The sequence below is a fragment of the Typopeltis vanoorti genome, chromosome 7 (assembly GCF_054136105.1).
Source record: "Typopeltis vanoorti isolate ZY-2024b chromosome 7, IOZ_Tvanoo_1.0, whole genome shotgun sequence".
Classification (NCBI taxonomy): domain Eukaryota; kingdom Metazoa; phylum Arthropoda; class Arachnida; order Uropygi; family Thelyphonidae; genus Typopeltis; species Typopeltis vanoorti.
The window spans coordinates 45128961-45145961 of NC_143555.1; the positions used below are offsets into that span (position 1 = coordinate 45128961).

General features: G+C 37.6%; 1 protein-coding gene across 2 annotated transcripts in view; it reads left to right on the top strand.

Annotated features, from left to right (window-relative positions):
• LOC150104641 (two pore channel protein 2-like) overlaps window positions 1-17001 on the top strand; it is a 480610-nt gene that overhangs the window by 384105 nt on the left and 79504 nt on the right. The gene's annotated exons all lie outside the window — the stretch shown is intronic.

The window sequence follows — 17001 nt, forward strand, 5'->3', positions numbered from 1 at the left end:
TCTATTTTCATTCTGCAACAGGCAGGTGTTCACGTAAGTTTTGAATTAATGTAAGTTAAATCAGTGCAATCATTGTTCAAAATAAGTAAAATAAGTAGTTAATGCCAATGAGTAAAAAAAAGAAGGCTGAAGAAGCAGAAATTGCTTTGAGTTTCATTGACAAACTTTATGTGACTTATCCTGCTTCACCTAAGAATGCTAGGTGAAGTTCGAACTACAGGAATGTGCAGCAACTCTAGAACTTCAACTTCTTAAAATTAGCAGCAGTTTAAGCACTCGCTGGGTTGCATCTAGCTTTCGCACTGTTTCTGCAGTTTGGCAAGAATTTGAAGCCCTCGTCCATCACTTTCTGGAGGCAAACGAAAACACTAGAAGAAGCAAAACAGATCGCTTTTTTTATGTGAGGGCCTTTTAAGAAAAATAACGTCATGCGAGTTTGTTCTTGATTTGGGCCTTATGTGTGATGCTCTCCAAGAACTTAGTGAACAAAGGTTAGATTTCCAAGAGAGAAATTATAAATATTTCGGTAGATGGTACTGTATTCACGAATTGAACTCAATATTGACTTGTACAAAGCAGACAGGAAGATAAAGAATAAGTTTTGAAGAAAGAATTGAAAATCCTGGTCCGTACTACAGTATTTCTCTTCGAAGTCAGAAGAACATGAAGTTCAAAGTAATTAATCTCCACAAAAATGAAAGGCACAGTCCTGCAATAAATTCATCTGCTTTCTATAAAAGTCTGAAAGAAGCTGTTGGAAAACATCTGCTTGACGGAGATGATGCTGATTTGCCTGGATATGCTAAGATTTTAGATTCCAAGTATTGGCCAGAAAATACTGGGAAGCATCTGACATTTGGTGAAGCTGAAATGAGAAGGTTAGCACGCAAATTTTGCTTAAATGAAAGTGAAGCAGTTCATGGTTTCCATGAATATCTTTGAGAAAATAAAGTCCCGGACATACTACTTCCTCTGAGGCACACTTTGGAAACAATTGCAATATCTTCTAGTGAATCTGAAAGGAGTTTCTCTCAGATGAATCTTATAGTAACTTCATGTAGGTCATCTCTGCTTGTATACGGACTTCTGCACTGATGTTCATCAGGATAGTAGGATCTCCTCTCACTCAGTTCAACCCTAGCAAATATGTGGACTTATGACTGCTCTGAGGTCATCATTCTGCCCAAAAGCAAGAAGCGATCTAGAGATGACGAGGGTATATCGGAGGATATGTTAAAAGTGTGGAAGTTGCTGTAATAACATATTCATGATGAGTACAGCACCTTTTTCTCCAGAAAAAAAAGCACTGGTTATGATTCTTAAAAAAGTTAAACAATCACTTACAATCTTCTAAAACAATTAAAGCTCTTTCTTCATTTTAGCAGTGTCTTAACAGACAATGAGGAAATTCCATTCTTTGTGGGTTACAAATTTTCAGTAAGTCTGTTACACCTGCCCATTATGTATATACTGAAGAGGACATTTCTGTATGTTTAGTGAGAGGAAAAATGTGAGCTTCCTGGCAAAAAATCCTACTATCACCATCTGAGAATTACTCAGCTTTAGTTGAAAGCACTCTAGAAAATGGTCCTCCCATCCTTGATGAAATTCAAATAAAGTTCTTCCAACCAAAGGGTGCTTGTCGATCTTTCCAGTACACGATGCAGGTTATCTTTGGTTTTGTAGTGCCACATCTTTCAATTCTTTTCTGTGGATGTCCAACCAGAACAGCAGTATTATTTCTTACAGAGTTAACAGCAGTATTCTTATATTATCAGCATGAGTCAGTGGCATAGCTAGGAGGGTGAGGGGGGGGAGCACTTTGAACCTTTTTGAACTTTTGCAGTTAATTCTAAAATACAGTCTCGAGAACTCGGTTCCAAATATTGTAATACTACTGCAAATTTTTCTCACAATTGCTGTAAGTGTTGGTAGTTGTAAGAGGAGTTTTCTAAATAAAATTGATTATGAATTACCTACATTACTATAAAATAAACTTCGCCAATATCACCGACAATTTTACTAACAGAAAAGCAAGAAAAATAACATTTTAGAATGTTGAAATTAAAGTTTTACTTCAAAAATAAACATAGTGTTTTAATTTATTTCCCTATATGTCATTTTGACTTTTCGTAGTATTTTTGGTGTGTATTGAGAGGGGTGTCAAACTCGGGGACCGCCCCGGGCGGCAACAGCTCTAGCTACGCCACTGGCATGAGTTTGTTAAGGTAGATCATGTTTAACTAACTTACTTATGTACTATAACAAGGTGACAAATGTGTTGGACAAAGGAGATGCATATATAGTTATATACTTAGATTTTGCAAAAGCTTTTGATAGACTGCCACACTGTAAGCTCTTAATTAAATTGAAATGGATGGGATTGGATAACAGACTTCTGAGTTGGATTGGTGACTGGCTCTCAGATAGGGATCAGAATGTTGTATATTGGGGTTCAGTATCCTGAAAGAGGAAGGTCACTATTGGTGTGCTGCATAATCAGTTTTGGGACCACTGTTGTTCAATTTGTATAGTAATGATATTGGGTTGGTTTTAATTGGTGATATGAAGAAGCTCTTTGCAGATGATGCAAAATTGGAGAAAGCAATGATGAGTCAAGCAGATGTTGTGGCTTTACAGGAGGACTTAAATAGATTGCATGATGGGCAGATGAGTGGAACTGTCTGTTCATTGTTGCAAAGGGTAAGATTTTGAAATTTGGTAAGATTTTCATGGTGACAATATGTTAGAAAGGGTCCAGAGAATATTCACAAATGTGGTCAGTGGTTCTTGGAATGTGGAGTATGAGGACATATTAAAATAATGTAAATTGCAAAGTGTCATGAATAGGAGGAGGAGGAATATGATTGAGACATATAAGTTAGCCAGGGGTTGTTATCAGTTGACATAGAAGAGATTTTTCATAGAATGAGGGAAGGGAGTAGAACAAGAGGCCATCCCTGGAAACTATAAGGAGAGTGCGAGCAGAAGAGTGAGGAGAATGTTCCACTCATCATCCACTCTTCGTGTAAACATGAAGAGTGGTTGATGAGAGAAATGCATTTCCTGAATGCGTTGTGAATGTTTTACTAACTGAATGTAGGCACATTGAATCAATTTAAGGCATGGTTAGATGAGCTTTGTGTGTGATAGTTTGTGTCTCCTATGATGAGTCTCTGACTCCATGGAGGTCAGATGTTAATAATAATAAAACTTACTGAATGAAAAGATATAATAAAATGTTTATTAACAAGCATCTGACTTAAAGATATATTAAATATTGTCAGATTTACATTTGATTTTGATTTTTTTTTTTGACAATTGTTAAGTAAGCCAATGATAAAAATTAAGGCTATTACATTTGATTATTTTAATTATTAGAAAGAAGCTACTTTATGAAGAAAAGCTTAGTTGGTTCTATTGTACTAGGGGGGAAAAAAATAAAAGGCAATTATTACTATATTAACAAAAGCATGCACATTAACTGGCCGATCTGATGGATAAGATGATAGCGTTTCCGCTATCCAACCAGAGTAGCCTTTGGGTTGAAATTTGGATTTCTGTGGCAATGCAGATACTGTGTAAAAGAGAGTGTTGAAGATGATATCTAGAATGTGGAATGTGCACTATGAAGACAGAGTAAGAATTTGTAGACTACAAACACTAGCACAAAGAGAAAGTGGGGGGGGGGGATCTGATAGAGACCTTCAGACTTTTGAGTTATGTGGGATATAAGTAGATGGAACTTTTAATTTAATGTAAGGTGGAGAAGGAACAAATGGATATCCATAGAAGTTGAGAATGAATGCAGCCAAAGGGGGGGTGAGAGCTAGATTTTTCTTTCATATAGTGTATGACTGGAATGGCTTGCCTTTCCAAGTGATGAGCACAATCAAAATGAATTTTTATGAGTAAATTAAATAAAAATTTTATATGAAACATGTTGACTGCCGTGGGGTATTCATCAAGTTTGATCCTGGATGCCCCGGTCTGTAAAATACTTTATTCAATAGGAACATGGATAAAGTATTCATTTTCCTATTGAAAATGAATACTTTATTTTGATTTTTTGATACTTTTTGTGACAAAATGAGTCTTTTTTTTTTAAAACAAAAAAATATTTTCACCTCATGAATATAGTTAAAACTATGCTCCAGAATCGACGATTCTATGTAACTTTGCAAGGAAAGAAGAGCAGATGGAGAAATCAGAAGAATAGATTACCTCAAGGCAGCGTATTGGCCCCGATGCTCTACAATATTTATACTAACGATCAGCCAATCCACCCAGAAGTGAGGCGGTTGTATCTATGCCGACTACTATATACACAGCTATATGCAGTCAAGCAAGGAGTTTTGAAGAAGTTGAGAAGAGGCTGACAGAAGCCTTAGAAATACTCTCCACTTACTATGAGACCAATTGCTTGAAGCCTAACCCGAACAAGACTCAGGTTTGCACTTTCCATATGCGCAATAGGGAAGCAAAACATTAGTTAAACATTGTTTGGAGAGGAAAATGCCTCGAACACTGCAGCAACCCCAAATAACTTGGAGTTAAGTTGGATCGTACCCTGTCGTATAAGATGCATTGCCAGGAATTAAAAAGGAAATATCTATGCAAGAAATAACATCATAAGAAAAATGACCGGCATGACGTGGGGAGCTCAACCAGAGGTACTTCTTTTGACGTCTTTGGCATTGTGTGTTGCTGCGAGGGAGTATGCTGCCCCAGTGTGGGAAGCATCTGCCCATGCAAAACATGTGGATGTGGCTTTAAATGATACCATTAGGATCATAACTGGATGCCTAAGACCAACCCCCAGTCAACAAGCTGTACCCCTTAGCAGGCAAAGCTCCACAAGGCATAAGACTTCAAGTGGCCGGCGAGATGGAGAGAAAAAAAAAAAAAGCAGATAACGGACGAAAGACATCCAGTATATGACCATATCATCACGGCTCCTCGATTCAAATCGAGGCGTAGTTTTATGCAAAGAACAAAACCACTGATCCATAAACCTGAGGAGCAATGCCTTGTTCTATGGAGGGAATCAGTTCAACTTCAAGAAGTCCCCATAATTAAGGAAGAGTTAACCAAGGGATATCACCTACCCTACAGCATCTGGAGGACTCTGAACCATCTTAGAGCGGGAGTGTCCAAATGCAGAAGTAATCTGATGAAATGGGATTATGCAGATGATGACAGCTGTGACTGCGGAGACGTCCAAACTGACGAACATCTTTTACGTTGCCCAAATCTAATCGATGTGTGTGCTCCATCATGGATGACAAGGCGATACAAGCCGCTGTGTTTTTTTTTTTTTTTTTTTTTTTTGGAAAATGTAATGTTTTTTGTTTTTTTTTTATTTTCCAAATAAATCCATTTTATTTACAACTTGTTTCATTTCCCACTGCCATTAAGGCTTTGAATGGACTTGCCACAGACACCCTTTACATATAGTTAGCATGTATTTGCTACGAGAATTATTGTAGTGGGCATTGAGCAGCAGACCACCAACTATGAGTTATCTCGTAGTTGGCAATCAACGTGTTAAATAAATAAATAATTTAAATAACTCGGCCAACCAGGGTGGCCTGGTTGGCCGAGTTATTTAAATTATTTATTTATTTAACAAAAATGCTGCGGGTTTGAATCCTGCTGTGGGCATGGATGTTTGTGATTGTCTGTGAAAATATTAGTGGTGGTGGGCAGTAGATGGCATTGGTGTAGTTGATGGATTGAGTGGTGGAGACAGAGAACTGGAGAGTAAGTATCCTCCCTCGATGACTCTTTGAAAACTGGAGGTGGCACCTAATAATAATAATAAATATGTGCCAATATTGTCTAATTTGTAGATTGAGTGTTACTGTGAGATGTTTGAGTTTGAAATACAGTATTTGGATAAATTTCTTAAACAATATTATCATCAGTTTATTTTTTTTTGTTAGCACACTGATACAACATGACAGTGAAAGACAAATTATTGTGTAGGTTGGAGCAGAAGACAAAGGAAACAGTGTTGATTTTTTCAAAAATGGTATGATGCTATGAATGTAGTATATATGCATGGGAAGATGTTATTTACGTAGAGAGACTGAATAAGAGAAAAGAATGAGTGTGGGTATATAGAAAATGCGATATTCTGATGGACCATGTGGCCTGCTTAAATATGATTTTAAATAGTTTAAATATGAGTAGAGAACATGACATCTTAATTGACACGGCAGTTGAAGATTGTGCAAATATTAATAAAATTTGTTCAATTGATAGCAAGGAAAAGAATTTGATTGACGATAAAGCAGACAATAATGACCTTGAAAAGCAGAGTACAATTAATGGTAAGTTGGTAAGTGGGAATGACATTGAACAAGTTTGTGGATGTGACTGGTGATAAAATAGCGAGAGCGAATGATAGTGAAAAAGGACACAAGATTTGAAAGCTAAATTGATGGAGATGAGGTGGATGCGGATTGAAATGAAAAAAATTGTAGATATGTATGGAAGAGTAAAGATTACAAGTGTGGTAAATGAGAAGATGTGCAAGGTTTATTTTGCAGGAGGTAAAATGAATAGAATGATTGAACATTGGATATGAGGAGTAAGCGAGGAAAAGAGTTGGTAGGGACAAATAATGACTGGGAACAAGAAGAATATATGATTGAATATCAGGAGGTTCTTGAGAAAGATAAAAAATAATAGCGTGATAGGGAGGACAGTCAGTTTGTTTCCTTGGTATGACATTGATGAGATGAGGTGGAAAGCAAGAATTATGACAGATATGTTAGTGGAAATGTGTGAAGAGAAAGGAATACAGTTTGTTAATGTGTGGAATAAGTTTGAAGGAAGAATTGAACTGTTGATGGACTGCATTTGAATGGTTTTGGTACAAGTCATTTGGAGAGACTGCTGCTGGAAGGTAAAGTGATAAGTGCAGAGAATGAATCTGAGCAAGTAAGAAGTGATGTGAAAGTGGGAGAAGTAAGAAAGGAGAGAATGAAGTGGATAGCATGAGTGTAGGGAATGAGAGAACAAGTGTGCAAGACAAACAGGCAACGAGGACACTCAGGGAACACAGTGTGGGAAAGGTTGATGCTCCAAGAGGATGTGAATACATGTGTAGACCAAAGAGAAGCGAATGATCTGAGATGTAGGGATAACAGTTGGATTAGAAAAAGGTTCCAGGATGAGTAAGGAGAACAAGAAATGGTTTGAGGAAGGTATGGAGAAGTCACATCTAATAAGTGGTATCAGTGAAAATTGTTATAGATGCAGAAATAAGCTGTTATATTTGTACACGAATGTAAGAAGTAATCCTGACAGGAATAGCGATGGAAGAGTATGATGTATTTTGTGAAGATTGAAATGCTAAAAGGGGGAGGTGAAGTACTATTAATGATAGAAAAAGAGTCATGTCCATACAAGATAGAGATGTGGGCGGGGGGTAGTTTTAGTGGTTTTGAGCAGCATGATGTGAGATAGAGGTGAATGGAATGAAATACTTCATTGGATGTTGCTGTAGACCTGGTAATGTGGAGTATAGTAACCACGAAATATATAATCAAATTAATCAAGCAAATAAGAACCGGCTGATTTTAATTATGGCAATATAGACTGGGATGATGAGATAGCAGGTGGAAGTAAACAAAATGAGTTTCTGAGGACAACTACTTTAGGCAGTATGTAACAGAGGACACAAAAGTATTTGAGGGGCTTAGATTTGATCATTGCATCAGAGGATGCTATTATAAATGAGGTGTCATATCCTCTCTTCATTTGGTGAGAGTGACCATGAAATGATTATCTGAGTGGTTGGCAACTACCCAAGTAATCATTTCATATGAGGAAAGGGTGTATGTAGAACTACAAGGATGGTGATTATGAGAAGCTCAGGAGACAGCTATAGCCTGAAATGAGTTCAGTGGAAAGGAGATCAATGCTGCCTGGGTACTATTTAAGAACTACCTAGTAGAAACAATCTCTAAATGTATTCCATCGATCAAAAGGTTAAATAAGGTAGGTGTGTGTGTGTGTGTGTGTGTGTGAAACAGATGAATGAAGAGATTAAACATGTAATACAGAGAAAAAAAGCATTAATGAGGCAACATAATAGGAATAGCAATATTCACTTCCATGAGGAATACAAATAACAGGCTAGGAGGGTGACTCAGTTGGCAAACGTAGCAAGAAATCAGTATGAGCAGCTGATGAAGCCAAAAAAAAAAAGAATGATTATGGGAGGATTACATTGATGGGAGAAAATGGCATAAGGACTGCAGAGGATATAGGTGAGATATTTAATCTCAGTTCATGATGAGGAGGAGAGACTGTAAGTGAGCAAGAGGTATATGGGGGAATTGAGCAAACTTGATGTTAATAAGGATGTGGGACTTGATAATATATCACGACATATTTTGAAAGACTGTGCCAGGGAGTTGGCATCTGCCTTAACATATTTGTTTAATATGAGTCTTGCATTGGGTAAAGTTCCAAAGGAACAGTGGCACAATCTTCCCTTCCAAAGAAGGGAAGATTGTGCCACTTCATAAAAGAGGTGACAGAACTCAAGCATCAAATTATAGGCCAATCTGAGTTAAAGTGTTGAAAAGTCTGGTGGGATTCAGGATCCAAAATTGGGTTGACAACAGTGGCATGATCTTTGATGGACAGCATGGATTTGCTAAAGGGAGGTCATGTTTTAGTAATCATCATCATCAAATTCCTGATATATACCCTCAAGGGATGTACACGATATGATAGTATTACATGAAAAATTTACATCATTACTAACTTCCTATCTACAATTTTCTTCCAAAGGGGAGAGTATAGGGGTGAGGAAAGTTGTAGAATTGATGGTAATATAGAGGAAGTGATTCGGGAAGGTACTGAAGAGTCACATCTTAGGAGTGACGTTTGTAGGACTTGTAGAAGCAGTAATGATTTCTTATGTTTATTCACTAATACTAGAAGTATTCGAAATAAGGGGAACAAAATTGTTGCTTTGCTCGAGTCTATTTGCCCCAAAATTGTTGGTATAAGTGAGATGTAGAGAAGAAAAGACAGAGAAGAAAAGGAGGAGTACTGTTAATGGTAGCAGATGAGTTGTGCCCATCTAAGGTGGATTTGCAAGATGCAAATAGTGGTCACGGTTTTGAGGCAGTATGGTGTGAGGTAGAAGTGAACAGGATGAAATATTTAGTGGTATTGCTATAGACCTGGTAATATGGAGGGTAATGAGAAGGAAATGCATAGGCAAATTGGCCTAGCTAGCAAGAAACGAGTTATCATTATGCGCGACTTTAATTATGGTAATATAGACTGGAAACAAGAGACTGCATCTGAGGTAAAGAAAATGAATTTTTGGAGTTTTTGAAAAATTAATTACCTTAGGCTGCACATAACGGGAGGGTACATGAGGATCAAGAGTATTGGATTTGATCATCTCATCAGATGATGTTATTATAAATGAGGTGTCAAATCTTCCACCAGCTGGTGAGAGTGACCACGAGGTGATCAGTCATTCGAGGACGTCTGTTAGAAAACTATATATGTGGAATTATAAGACTGGTAATTACAAAAAAGCTCAGGAAACAGCTTGCAATAATAAATTGGAAAAAGGAACTGGATGGAAAGGATATCAGTGCTGCTTGGGCCATACTCAAGAACTATTTGGTGGAGGCATTATCAGAGTGTATTCCAAAGGTTAAGAGGGTAAATAGTGTAGGTATAAAATGGATGAATCAAGAGATAAGGTATGCAATCTGGAAGAAGAAGGTATTATGGAAGAAACACAAAATGAGTATTTAGAACAACCAGTTGCATGAGAAGTACAAAGAGCAGGCGAGAAAGGTGACTAGCTTGATAAGTGTACAAAACTGTAGTATGAGCAGCAGTTAGCTAAAGCGGCCAAAAAAAATCCTAAGGAGTTTTTTCGATATGTGGCCAGTAGAAGAAAGAATGATTATGGTAGGATGGGATTGATTGATGAAAATGGAGGAATGATAACTGCTGCAGAGGATATAGTTTAGATATTTAGTGAGCAATTTATAAAGATATTTCATTCTTGTGAATGTGGCATCATGCAGAACTTGAAGCATTGGGAATGAAGCAGGAGGAGGGGGCACTGTTAGTAAGTGAACAGGGGGTATATGAGGAATTGAATTGATTTGATGTAAATAAGGCTGTGGGACTATGCTATTTCACCATGTGTCTTGAGGGAATATGCCAGAGAGTTAACAACAGCTTTTGCATATCTTTTCAAGATGAGTCTCTCACTGGGTCAAGTTCTAAAAGAGTGGAAAGATGGTGAACTTGTTCCAATTCATAAGGGAGGTGTAAGAGTAAGGCTTTGAATTATAGACCAATCTGTGTGTCTGGAGTTGTGGTCAAGGTATTAGAGAAGTTAGGACTAAGATTCAGAATTGGGTTGACAACAGAAAAATACTCTTTGGTGGCCAACATGGATTTACTAAAGGAAGATCGTGCTTTAGCAATCTGCTTACCTTTTATAATAAAGTGACAAATGTGTTGGATAAGGGTGTTGCATATATAGTGGTATATTTAGATTTTGCAAAGCCGTTTGATAAATTGCAACATGACAAGTTGGTAATTAAATTGGAACAGATGAGGCTGAACAGTAGATTCAGTTGCTGGATTGGAGATTGGCTGTCTGATAGATATCAGCGCGTTGTCTATGGAGGAGCGATATCCCAGAAGAGGAAAGTTACTAGTGATGTACCTCAAAGGTCTGTTATGGGTGCATTGCTGTTTAATTTGTATGTAAATCATATTTGGAGAGGTGTGAATGGTGATATGCAGTTGTTTGCAGATGATGCAAAGTTGGGGAGAGCTATCAGGAGTAGAGCAGATGCTGTAGCTTTGCAAGAGGACTGGATGAATGGGTAAATGAGTGGGGATGTCAATTCAGTATTTCAAAGTGTAAGGTTTTGAAATTTGGGAAGCAGAGATGGGATGTAAAGTACACAATCGGTCGAAATATCTTGAAACAAGTAGAGGAGATGGGAGATCTGGGAATGATTGTAGACAAGGACCTAAAATTTTGGGGACATATTACTAAAATTGTCAAGGCAGCAGATAATAGGAATGGTGCGGAAGACATCGACTTGTAGAAGTAAGGCTGTTATGGTTCCTTTGTATAAGGCTTTGATCAGGACACATATGGATTACTGTGCACAGATCTGGTCACCTGGTTTTCAAAAAGATGAAAATGTGTTGGAAAAAAGTTCAGAGGCGATTGACTAAGGTGGTTTCTGGTCTCTGAAATGTAAAGTATGAAGACAGATTGAAAAAATGCAATTTGCAGAAATTGGTAGATAGAAGGAGAAGGAGGGATATGATTGAGACATATAAGCTGTTAAGAGGTTATTACCAGATTAATGTCGGGGAGGTTTTGCACAGAATGGGTGAGGATAGCAGGAGAACAAGGGTCATCCCTGGAAGCTGTATAAGGAGGGTGTGAGCAAGGGAGTGAGGAGCAGTTTTTTTTGCATGAAGAGTGGTGAGTGATTGGAATGCATTGCCTGAGAGTGTGGTGAGTGCAGAGACAGTGAATATATTTAAGGCGCAGTATGATAAACTCTGTGTATAACAGTAGACCTCCACGATGAGTCTTTCACTCCATGGAGGTTTTTATAATAATAATAATAAATGTCAAGACTCCAACATTATCAGATCTTATATTTCTATCGTCTAAAGCACTTCGTACTGTATCAATCCACCTATACATCTTGGTCTTCCTCTGGGTCGTTTTGCTGCCAACCTGGCAGAGAACACTTATTTTGCTAATCTTTCCTCTCCCATTCTGCTTAAGTGACCACCACCTGAGATTAGCTCTGCTAATGCATTCTTGGATGCTGACAATATCAGGTTCTTTCCTAATATCCTCGTTTTTAATATGATATTGCCATTGATGCCATCTGTTCATGCCCCTAATCTTAATCAGGACTCTCATATCTGCGGTCTCTAGTCTTTGGTCAAGTGTTTTACTTCTAACCCAGCTCTAAGATCCATAAGTTAAAATTGGTTTAAACACTGTCTTGTATACTGCTAATTTAGGGTTTTGACTAATTTCTCTCTTATTCCACATAAATGTATTCAGTTGACTTCCTACAGCTTTGTTGATTCTGTTGTCTATTTCCATATTTAACTTACCATCTTCACTAAAAATCGTGCCTAAATAGCTGAAATGTTTTACTTTTCTATGAGTTCTCCATTTACAATGCAGTTGATATTTTCAATATTTCTGCCTATTTTCATTGTCTTTGTCTTTTTAATGCTGACCTTCATACCATATCTATTACAACAGTTATTCAATTTAGTCAGGGAATCTTGCAGACTTGTAGCGGATTTATTTAGAAGTATAACATCATCCGCAAAGTGAAGATCTGATCCTGACAGCCTCTGTTTGGCCTGAATTCAGCTTGTTCTTCATCAAGCTTTTCTTCCACAATTCTTCTCAACCGATTCTCGAGTATGCTGGCATAAATCTTGCCCAGAACACTCAGTAGGGAAATACCTCTGTAATTTTCACATTTCAGTTTTATTTCCCTTTTTATATATGGGTACTCTAAGAGCTCTACTCCAATCATCTGGAATACTTTTTCTATTTCAAGCATGGATATGTATTCCTGACTGCGTGCATGATCAGTGTTTTTTACCACAGTGCTGTCATCACTGCTTGTTTCATTTGGCAATTTTTCGAAGTAATTACTCCACACTTCAACGATATCTTTTCCTCCCTTTTTCATGTCACCTTTATCATCTCGAATTCCTTTTACAGCACTCTTTCCTCCATTTCTGAGCTTCTTCAACAACCACCAGAATATCTTACCACCTTCTCTTTATTTTCTATGTTCTTGCCAAAGTCATCCCATGACTTTTGTTTAGCCAGTTTTACACAGTGTTTAGCTTTCTTATATGCGTCACTGTATTCTCTAAGAGCACAAGCTGACTTATTTTCCCAGAACTTTTGATATGCTTTCTTCTTTTCCTTCACTGCCTCTTTAACTTTCTGTGTCCACCATGGAGTTCTGATTTTTCTATCCTTGCACACAACCTCACTACATACGTCTCTGGCTGAATCAGTGAGTGTTTTCTTCGGGGACTGGCCACTGAATCTCCAAGGTTTGGTTCTTGCTCTCAAACTCTTTAATTTTTTCTTGAATAATATTTGTGTATTTTAGTCTACAGTTCACATCTGAGAGCTGCTCAACTTTTATTCGCGTTAAAGGTTTTATTTGCGTTACTAGAGCAGATGTTATCACCTTACAAGAAGACTTGAATAGACTGAGTGAATGTGCACAGGAGTGGGAATACAGTTCAGTGTTGCAAAATCTTACATGTTATTCTTTTCAGTATGAAATTCAGTTTTATCCTGCTCAAGAGTAAATAGTGATCACTTCCAATTTCAAATCCTCTGTACACTCTGGTGTCCTGCATCAGGAAGAAAATATCACTATCAACGACATAGTCAATCAGACTTTTCTTATTCCTTGCCCTCTTTTCTCCATGTGAATTTTTGCACATTTTTATGTTGGAACATGGTGTTAATAATAAGCAGTCCATGTCCTGAGCAGAAATCCAATGGATATTTGCAATTATTATTAGCTTAGCTCTTTTCTCCAAATTTTCTCAAAATATTTTTGTATCTCTGACAACCATTTCCTACTCTGCCATTTAGATCCCCAACAAAACCAGCTTTTCCTTTTTCATTGTGTCAGTTGCTTTCTCTAAAGCTTCAAAAAATTCCTCTACTTCTACCTTAGTAGAACCTTCTGTGGGACCCTAGGCACATATAAGTTTCATTGTCCACCTATTTGCCCACATCACTCTACTTCAGACTGCCTGCCATTCAAGAAGATTAGCCTCGTATTTAGTGTTGAATACTATGGCTATTCCTTTTCCTTGATTGTCATTGCCTGAATATAACATTTTGTATTTATTGCTCAGAAAGATCTCACCAGTTTTTGCCTTTTTTGTTTCAGTCACTCGCCCCTATTATGTCGATCTGGTACTTATCTAATTCCTCAGCTAGCTCCATTTCTTTGCCATTCAGGCTTCTTATGTTGATATACCGATCTTGAACTCTAGTAATGTTGAGATAGGGTAAGTTTTCTGATTTGTTTCAGTAGCTGACTTTTCGCTGTTTGCCATGGTTCCCTGGTGAAAAGAATGGAGCCTTGTTTAGCTGGGCGATGCCCCAGCTGGCATGAAATTCTGTCATGTTGTACCATCATTTGAAATTTTGGTTTAAGCCAATAAGAATACAATTTGGTCGACTAAATCCCAAATTACCAGCCCATCTCCTAACATCTCCTTGTCCGTTCAGTATCCTGGTAGATACCTAACAGGATGCACCATGAGAAGGTGAGGACTGGACATTAGGTCAGAAGCCCTGTCGGTTCTCAGCATTCCTTTGAAAGACTATGTGGAGGTCTCCTCTCAGTTATATAGCTTTGATTCTTAAGCACCCCCACAAAAATCACAATATAAATTCACTATTTTATTTTTATTATGTTTATAAGTCAACTAAGTCATCCATTTGTGAAAATAGTTATTGTGTTTCTTTTCTATCTTCTTGTTTCTGTTTTCATTCATCTCAAAATATACTCTCTCAAGTTATGCAGATTTTAAATTGAGTGACATTAGCACGGAATGCATTACTCGCATAACTTGAAGTATTACTGTATTGTTATCTTCAAACAGAAAATGCGACTGCTGTATTCTGTATTGTATATCATCTGCAGATATTTTTATGAGTGCTGTTCGACTTCCTTATTACAATAAGGTGACAGCTTCATTGGACAAAGGAGATGGATACATAGTAGTAGTACGCTTAGATTGTGCAAAGACTTTTAATAGATTACTACATTATTAGTCGATAGTCAAACTAGAGCAGATAGGACTGGATATTAGACTGGTACATTGGATTCGGGATGGGCTGTCTGATAAGTATCAAAAAGTTGTGTATGGGGGATCAATATCCCAGAAGAGGAAAGTCACTAGTGATGTGCCTTGGTTGGGGGGGGGGGTCTAGTTTAGGGCCGTTGCTGTTTAACCTGTATATTTATGATATTGGAGAAGATTTGAATGGAGATATTCAGTTGTTTGCAGATGATACAAAGTTGGGATGAGCTATGAGGACTAGAGCAGATGTTATCACCTTACAAGAAGACTTGAATAGACTGAGTGAATGTGCACAGGAGTGGGAATAACCAGTTCAATGTTGCAAAATGTTAGGTTTTAAAATTTGGAAAACAAAGATAGGATGTAGAATTTACTCTTTGTGCAGATATATTGTTGGAGGTGGAGGAAATATATCTTGGGTGATGGTGGATAATAATCTAAAATTTAGATGACACATTGCCAAAATTGTTAGGACAGAACAATGAATTCCTGCAATGACGTGAAGGACGCTGACTCGTAGACGTTAGCAGATTCTGGTTTCATTGTATAAAATCTGATTAGGCCACATATGAACTACTGTGCACAGATTTGTTCACCTGGTTTTCAAAAGTATGAAGAGATGTCAGATAGGGTCCAGAGGTGATTGACTAAAATAGTTTCTGATTGCTGGAATGTCGAATATGAGAATGGTTGAGAAGATGCAATTTGCAGAGTTTAGTGGAAAGGAGGAATTGGGATGATGTGATAGAGATGTCTAAGTTGGTAATGGGTTGTTATTGGATTAACACTGAAGAAGTTTTTCATAAAATGGTAGAAGATTGGAGATGGAAGTTTTTTCACTTGGCTATGCTTCCAATTATATATTTGGTTTAATCCTTTATCCAAGTGTAAGCAAACAAAGTTTGCGCCTGAAGTATTTTCAGGACTGGGGCATGGGGTAAAGGTGGAATAAGATCTGATCACTTGTCTTATCTCCCATAATGCAAAGCACATCTCCTTGTAGACATGTATAATGCTATGCATTAAGGGAAAGGCCGCTACCCAGACTGATTTCGACCTTTATTGAGGTCTCATCAGTGGAAGCCAGACCCAGAGGTGGTGATACTAAGGTGGAAGTAATGCAGAAGTTTCATATCACCATATACCAGTTGCCAAAAGGTGTCAACATTTAAAACTTCAATCAACTATCTCTAATCCAGAGTATTTTAATAATAAGGTGTTGACACATTTTGACAACTGGTATATGGTGATATGACCTCTGCATTACTTCCACCTTAGTATCACTTAATGCATAGCATTATACATGTCCACAAGGAGATGTGCTTTGCATTATGGGAGATACTAAGGCAAGTGATCAGAATTTATTCTACCTTTACCATGAGTTGCCGCTGTCCTGAAAATACTTCAGGCACAAACTTTGTTTGCTTACACTTGGATAAAGGATCAAACCAAATACATAATTGGTAGAAGATGTGAGAAGAACAGGAGGTCATTCTTGGAAGCTGTATAAGGAGGATGTGAGCAAGGGAGTGAGAACCAGGTTTTTTGCTTGGTTAGGTGTTAATAATTGAAATGCATTTCCTGAGAGCATAGTGTCTGCAGAGAATTTGTTTAAGGCATGGATGATGTGCTGTGCATATGACAAAAGGGACATCTTAGATGAGTCTTTGATTCCACGGGGCCTTGGTAATATTCATTCAAGGAAAGGTATGAGGTATGGTAGCAAGTGTGGGTGATGTCACCCACACTTGCTACCATATGATTGGCAGCAAGTGTGGTACTCATGATTGGTACCCTCAGTGGGTGTACAAGATAATTATGATAGTACTACATGGGAAAGTTACACCATTACTAACTTGATCAACAGCTTTCCTCCAAATTAATCTGTCAAGACTTCAATATTATCAGATCTTAAGTTTCTATCTTTTAAGGCACTTTTTACTGTATATCAGTCTATCTAAATCTTTGTCTTCCTCTGGATCTTTTTCCTGCCAACCTGGCAAAGAACACTTGTTTTGCTAAGCATGGATGTGTATGAACATATTTAAATGGCATGAATTTCATTACTTAGTGTGAAACAAT